This window comes from Myotis lucifugus, unplaced genomic scaffold (assembly GCF_000147115.1).
Source record: "Myotis lucifugus unplaced genomic scaffold, Myoluc2.0 scaffold_27, whole genome shotgun sequence".
Taxonomy (NCBI): domain Eukaryota; kingdom Metazoa; phylum Chordata; class Mammalia; order Chiroptera; family Vespertilionidae; genus Myotis; species Myotis lucifugus.
This window is the reverse complement of record NW_005871075.1, coordinates 9,312,111-9,320,022: the sequence shown is the minus strand read 5'-3', so window position 1 is coordinate 9,320,022 and position 7,912 is coordinate 9,312,111.

Genomic DNA, 7,912 nt, shown 5'->3' with positions numbered 1-7,912 from the left:
GACCCACTGACGGCGCCAGCCCCACTCAGACCCGCTGCTGGCACCAGCCCCGACCGCTCCACGCCATCAGTGGGTGTAAGCGGGGTCGGTGCCGTCAGTGCATGGCAGTGGCAGTAGCGGGAGCAGGGCTGCCGGCAGACAGGGGACCGGGGGCCACAGTGGGAGGGGCTGGGTGAGGGGCGCGGAGGATGGGCAGAAACCCGCCCCTGTGCCCACCACAGCCTCATGGCAGCTCACAGTTCTTTTCAAGGTGCATGAATTCGTGCACTGGGCCCCTAGTATATCTATAAAATTTACTAGCAACTGATCACTTCAATTTGTCTACAAATATAGCCCATGATATTTGTGGAAGGAAAATTCCTAGAAGACATATATCAAATGAGCAAAGCTTTTTTTTTCCTTTCTTGTTTACGCCCCAACCCTCCCCAGTAACACAGGAGAGGTAAATGGTGGTTAAGTCAGTGCAGTCCTCACCCTCCATCAGAATTTACAGAGAGCTCTTGCTGAGTGACTAGTGGCAAAATTGATTTTAATCTTGAAAGTGACATTAAAGATTCTGCAGGTTAGGGCATTCTCCCTAAGTATAAAAAGTCCAGCAGGAGAAGGGGTGGGTCCCAGAAAACTTTGGTTTTGTGCCTACCATTCAGCTTGGAAAAAGAATAATATCACTAATGAAATTGGCGCCCTTTGTGTTTGTCCTGAATCCCACCCAATTCTTTTTTAAAAATATATTTTTATTGATTTCAGAGAGGAAAGGAGAGGGAGAAAGAGATAGAAACATTAATGATGAGAGAGAATCATTGATCGGCTGCCCCCCGCATGCCCCCCACTGGAGATCGAGCCCACAACCCAGGCATGTGCCCCCGACTGGAATCGAACCCGGGACCCTTCAGTCCCCAGGCCAACGCTCTATCCACTGAGCAAAACCAGCCAGAGCTCCCACCCAATTCTTTCCCCCAAGGGATAACCACCATCCTGAATTTAGTGCTTATTATTTCTGTGCATTGTTTTATTCTTTGCTACATATGAGTATATCTCCAAGCCTGTATTTAAACTTTAGGTGGCATTCTGGTACTATATGTTTCAGTAATTTTTTTTTGCTGCACATCAAGAAAAAGATTTATAAGTTTGTCTACATATTAAAATTAAAAACCTCCAATTATCAAAAGATATCAATCCCTAAAGGCACAAATCTCAGACAGGGAAAAGATGTTTGTTAAAACTCCTAACTGATAAAGGATCACCATCCAGAAACTAAGCTCACAGTTTAGGCCAGGTTAAAACTTGAATCTATAACACTCACTTTTCAGGCCTCTGTACAAATGCAGCCTACGACACTTCAATTGGTAAGGCCATTAGCATTGGCCCCGCACAGCCTTCCTGTCACAATACAGCTGCTCAGTAATGAGAACAGAGCAGAAATCAAGATCCAGTTCAAATAGCTTGTTTGGAGACCACCCAGAAAATGTGTTGACTGTGCCAAGAAATCCAACTTCTCCAGCCCCAGCTAGATTAGACAAGTGAGCTGATACACAAAAAGAAAAAAAGGAAAAAATAGAAAAAAAAGGCGGGGGGACGGTGAGTGGTCAGTGAAAAAGTAAAACTAAAAAGCCAACGGAGTAACAACCAGAGTCCTTGGTATCAGGGACCTTGAGTTCCCACTGTAAGAGGTGGAATGGTGGCCCCCAAAGGATATGTCCACATTCTATTCCATAACCTGTAAATGTGACCTTACTTGCGAGAAGGATCTTTGCAGATGTAATTAAAGATTTTGAGATGACATCATCCTGGATTATCCAGGTGAACCATCCAATGACAAGTGTCTTACAAGAGACAAAAGAGAAGACACAGAAGGGGAGAAGGCCGTGTGCAAATAGAAACAGAGATTGGAATGACAGGGCCATAAGCCAAGAACCACAGGAGCCACCAGAGACTGGAAGAAGCCGGGAAGGAGTCTCCCCTAAAGCCTTCTGAGGAAGCACCCTGCTGACACCTTGACTTCGGGTTCTAGCTTATAGAACCATGAGAGAGAAATAAATTCCAGTGTTTCCAAGCCACTACGTTTGTAATAATCTGTAACAGTCCCATGAAACTAAAATACCCATTTTCTACCAGAAAGTCAATGAAATTCTCATTATCTAGGATTTTCTTTTGATTAGGCCACTTGCAATATTTAAAGAGAGTTGGTTTCCTCTATTCTCTATTAATCTCTGGACCCCTTGAGCTATCTGAGTCTTTGGTGGGTGCATTCTCTTTCAGTCTCCAAACAGGGAAACAAATTTGAGAAATTAATAAAATCTCATACCCAGTGGCTAGCAACGCCCACAATAATTTAATTTGGGCCCACAATTTAAAAAATTACAGGCTAGTTTTAATTTTGGTAGGTTAATGTTACATGGACATACATGCAAAGCAACAAATTCAGTAAGAAGAGACAACTGTATAAGCACAGATTAAATAGGTAAGCTGTTGGACAATTCAGCTCAATCAATAAGAATGGCAAGTAATGTGCTTGCCAACAGAAACAACCCTGAGCTGTATTCATTAAGATGTAATCAACAGAGCAAAGGCAGGGACAGTCTGGGTCCTCTACTCTACCTGATGCCACTCCTGGAATCCGCCCCATGCTGACAGGAACATCTATAAACTTGAATTCATCCCAGGGAGGCCAACTAGGAGTAATGACAGATGAAGAGCATTCGAAGGACTTCATGATTCTCAGCTTGCAGAAAATCTTTAGAAATGAAGGTGATGATGCCTTCATGCCTTCAAATGATGGTCATGTAAGTCAGAGTGGGCTCTGGGCAGCAGTGGGCAGAAATAGGTAGAGGAGGGTGAGCCCGCAAGAGACTACCAAGAAGTAGCCAGGGAAGGAGGAGAAAAACCAAGAGTGTACGGATCACAGAAGCATAGCTCCTGGCCTGGCAGTGTTGGTGTAGAAATACACCCCTGGCACCGTGTGGACTGCCAGTTACCGTGGCAGTGCAAACTGAAACACAAGAGGGAGAAATGGGACTTTTCTAGAAAGAGAAGTGTTTGAATACACCCACATTTACGTTCTGTGTCTTGTCACATATCGATATGGCCTTGATTTTGGCTAATCTGGAAAATAACCCAATACACCTATCCTCTGCCTTCACTCAGTGGCTCCTAAATGGTCAACCACTGCTACTGACCACCCGTAAGGAAAGTTCCTGAGGGCCATCAGAGTGAGGAAAATAAAGACAAGGAAGTAAGCTTTTCAATTGAAAGGGCTGCCCTACAATTTCTTTTTTCTGAGTGTTAAAATGCTCTTTTTTTTTTTGAAATCATGATGAAACTTGAAAACCGACTTCTTAAAGTATCTGATTTGGCAAAATAAAATCTGACAATCCCATTTGTGAGTTAAAAAAAAATTATTCTGGGAACTCCAAAAATCTGGGAGCCAGGGCTCCAGATTATAATAGAAAAAAAAAGATTCATTTTTAAAAATTCAAAGACAGGAACCTAAAATTAGTGTTGAAGGGCTCTTTTTCCTAAGAGATTAGCAATGAAGGAAACAATATTTAGATATGTTACTTACAGTTTGAAAATGTTTTACAATTCATAGGATGTGTCCATTTTTATAGAATCAAGTAAATTAGAATAAGACTTGTACTAATTCAGTTAAAAGCTTTTATGTTCACCCTGACCGGTTTGGCTCAGTGGATAGAGTGTCAACCTGCGGACTGAAGGGTCCCAGGTTCAATTTTGGGCAAGGGCATGTATCTTGGTTGCGGGTACATCCCCAGTGGGGGGTGTGCAGGAGGCAGCTGATCAATGTTTCTCTCTCATCGATGTTTCTAACTCTCTATCCCTCTCCTTTCCTCTCTGTAAAAAATCAAGAAAATATATTTTAAAAAATAAAATAAAAGCTTTTATGTTCAGTGTTGCAGCTGCAGTTATTCCAGGTGACAGCGAGGACATCACCTGCCCGCTTACCTGGGCCCAGGCACAGAGCCAAGTCTTCATGCTTCATCTGCTCACAGCCACTCTCTCAGGTAGGTTCTTGCATTCACTCCATTTTACAGAAAAGGAATCTGAGAGTTTGGAGAAACTAAAGGACAATGAAAGAATTAAAATCTGTGCCGGTGTAATGACAGACATAGTACAAGCAGTTTCCCCAAAATAACCGCATTTCTTTCTCACCGCCTTACCCGCTTTCCTGTGATACTGCTATTGACCACAAGGGGGAAATATAAACTATTTTTAATGTGGGTTCATTTTATTTTCTCCCTCTGCCTCTTCTTTCCTTTTTATTTCTTTTTTTGTACACCCCAGTGATCAGACATTACAGAACTTAATATGTGATCATCCCAATAAACCCCGCACCCATCCAGCACCACGCCTAGTTATTAGAATATTACTGACCACGTTCCCTATACTGTACTTGACATCCCCATGACTATTCTGTAATGACCAATTTGTACTTCTTAATCCCTTCACCTTTTTTCGCTCACCCCCCACACCCCCTCCCGAGTTTTAGCTATTCTCAGGTTAACTAAAACAGCTCAAAGTGCAGAAATATATGTTATCAAGTCTTTCAGTGCTCCTGTTTCCATCCATAATATTATCTGGCTGCAACACAGGAACAGTGAAGAGACCTCCATATTGCACTGGAGTGTGTTCTCGTCTCAAAAGGCAGCCGTAGAGCCGTGTGGATGCGGGTTTCCCACGAGGAGCAGAAAAATTCCGGTGTTTTCAAAAGACAGGGCGAGAGAATCTACCACTGCATACCTATTCTTAAAAACCAGACCTGAGTGTGTAACATTTACATAAAACGGAGACCATTACTGTAACCGTCCCGCCTTAACCTCACACAGGACAGTTGGAGGTTCCAACGCTATCATCAATTCTGGCTCTTCTGTGAGCGAACCACTTCCCCTAAATCCTCTAAGAACTGTGTGAACCCAAATATCTAAAGCCGAGTTACCAACGTGAGGGGGCCTGAGAATGGAGCCACACTTGCTTACATCGGCGCCCAGATGCCTTGGGGTCTTTTGGGCCCGCGTGCTTGCCATAGACGCACATCGGGCACTCGCCCCGCCCCCGGTTTCCATGACAATGCTTACGTAAGTTCTGCGTCCTGGAACTTGGCCAATCCCTTATGGAGGTTCCATGTGTTCCATAGCCAATTCCAGTTTATGGATTTTGCATTTAGAAGGTCTGGCTTTCTTTGTCTGCCGCGAAGCGCAACTTAGGTGGATAACTGAATCTGTTATCTCCTGGGCTGCAGTTTGCTGTTGCCCAAGGATAAATGCTTTTTATTTATTACAGTCTAAATTTAATTTTGATCAACAACTATAGCACTGCTTGTAAATATGACCCCAGTGACAAGGCAACAGAGCTAGCTGTACATTTGTGTCGCATTAATAAGCAAGGTAGTCGTGAGTAACTTCCTACAGCTGCATTCATGCTAGCGGAGCCGTGAAGGCCCACGACAGCAGAAATGGTGGCTCTCTGTGTGCGTGACCGAGTGCACGTGTACACGGTGTGCGCATGCGCGTCCACCGTGTGCGCATGCGCAAGCCCCTGAGGTGGCCCTGCGTGCAGATCCAGGTCACACGCTTTGGCTTCTCTCCAGGCGGGTTCTCTCTCTAGAAAGGACTCTTTCGCCAGATGCTTCCTTGAAGACTTCAGACGAAACGGTTCCATCACCAGAAAAGTAAGTTTTATTGTGCTTCATAGCTGCCTTCCGGGCGTGACCACGTGGCCCTAAGGGAATTATGACGTTGTAGTGGGCCAAAGTCATCACGGCAGGGCCTGGCTCTGCATGGTGCCCAGGGCTCCCTGGGAGGCGACTTTGAGGGCAGTGGAGGAGGCAGGAAGTGCCCTCCCTCCCCCCCCCCTCCCCTTCCACCTGACCACCACCAGCACCACGGGACCGGGTGATTGCTGCAGCCTCTCTGAGGACATCCCTCAGGTCCCAAACCTTGACCAGCTGGGCCATGCTCCCCTCGATGTTTGCTCTCCCTGGTTCCCAGTCTCGCTGCCCGTTTCCCTCCTCTTTTGCTCCCTGGAGTGCAGTTATCTGTAGTGTTAGCACGCACACTTTTGCTTCAGGCTCTGTTCCCTAGAGGGAGCGGGACAAGACAGTGCTTTATTATTTCAGAATTTGAACTCTTCAAGAAGGCGGGTAACCTCGATACTTTGTTTTCATGACCAGTGACCTAAATAAACCACTTCAACCCAAAGAAAAGGCAGGAGTACTATGTGCTGCGATTCATCAATTAACCACTAGGTGGCCCGCTAATACCGTCCTTTCTTGACTGGGACAGGCTGCTTGGAGCCCAGAAACTTGGCAACTTTTATTATTTTCCCCACTGAATGCTGTAGTAAGGGCTGGCGCTGCCTAGAGTTCCCAAAATAGCAGAAACAGTGGTTACATAAGCAACTAATATAGTGTGGAACGTCCACTCGCAGATGTATTTACTGTCCTTGAAGGTGGGTTTCAAATGACTCTTATTTTCTTATACTTCATATGTTACTTTTGTCAAAAGAGATTTTTGAGGTGAAATTCACATGACCATTACATGAGCAATTTTAAAGTGAACAGTTTAGTGGCATTTAGTACATCCAGAATGTTGTACAATCATTATCTGGCTAGTTTCAAAATATTTTCATTATTTTATGCTAATACTCCTTACCCATTATAAGCAGTTTCTCCTCATTCCTCCTCACCCCAGCCCCTGGCAACTAACCAATATTCACTTTGTCTCAATGGATTTCTCTATTCTGGGCATTTCATATAAATGGAATCATACTATATGTGATCAGTGCATGGCTTCTTTCACTTAACACAATGTTTTAAAGCCTTATTTGTAGCATGTATGAGTACTTCATTCCTTTTTATGGCTAAATGATATTTTCTTATATGGATATATACTACAACTAGAGGCTCAGTGCACGAAATTCGTGCATGGGTAGGGTCCCTAGCGGCTGCCGGCTGGGGCCTTCATTCCACGCCGCCCCCTGGTGGTCAGCGCATGTCATAGTGAGCAATCAAACTTCCAGTTGGTCGAACTCCGGAGGGCACACTTTGCATATTAGGCTTTTATATATATAGATTAGTTCATTCAGGACACTAGAGCTGTTTCCACCTTTGAGCTATTGTGAATAGTGCTGCTATAAAGGTGTGTACATGTATCTGTTTCAATCCCATTGGCTCCCCAAGGCTGTGTCCAGGTGCAAAGGAAAGCTGGTGGGGAAATGGTGCTGGGTTATACAGTATGTTTAATTTTTTGAGAAACTTCTAAACTGTTTTCCACATCAGCTGAACCATTTTACATTCACATCATCAATGGAGGAGGGAGGGTTACAATCTCTCAACATCCTCACTAACACTTGTTATTGTGCTTTTTAAGTTATTATTATAGTCATCCTAGTGGTGTGAAGTGGTACCTAATTATGGTTTTGATTTGCATTTCCCAAAAGACTAATGATCTTGAGCATCTTTTCTTGAGCTTGTTGACACTTGTATATTTTCTTTGAAGAAATATTTATTCACATCCTTTGCCCATTTTAAAAAATTAAATTGTTTGATCTTCTGTTGTTGAGTTATACAAATGTATACACTCTTGTTGCTAGACCCTTATCACATATATAATTTATTAATATTTTCTCCCATTCTATAGGTTATCTTTTCACTTTTCTGACAATATGCTTTGATACACAAAAGTTTTTAATTTTGATGAAGTCAAATGTATCTTTTGTTGCTCATGTTTTTGGCATTATATTCATTGCCAAATACAGTGCCATAAAGATGTACCCCTATGATTTATTTATATGATTTTTGTTCTTATATTTAACGAATTGGTGCATTTTGAGTTCATTGTCATGAATGGTATGAGGTGGGGGTTCCAACCTCATTCTTCTACAAGTGGATAGGCAATTG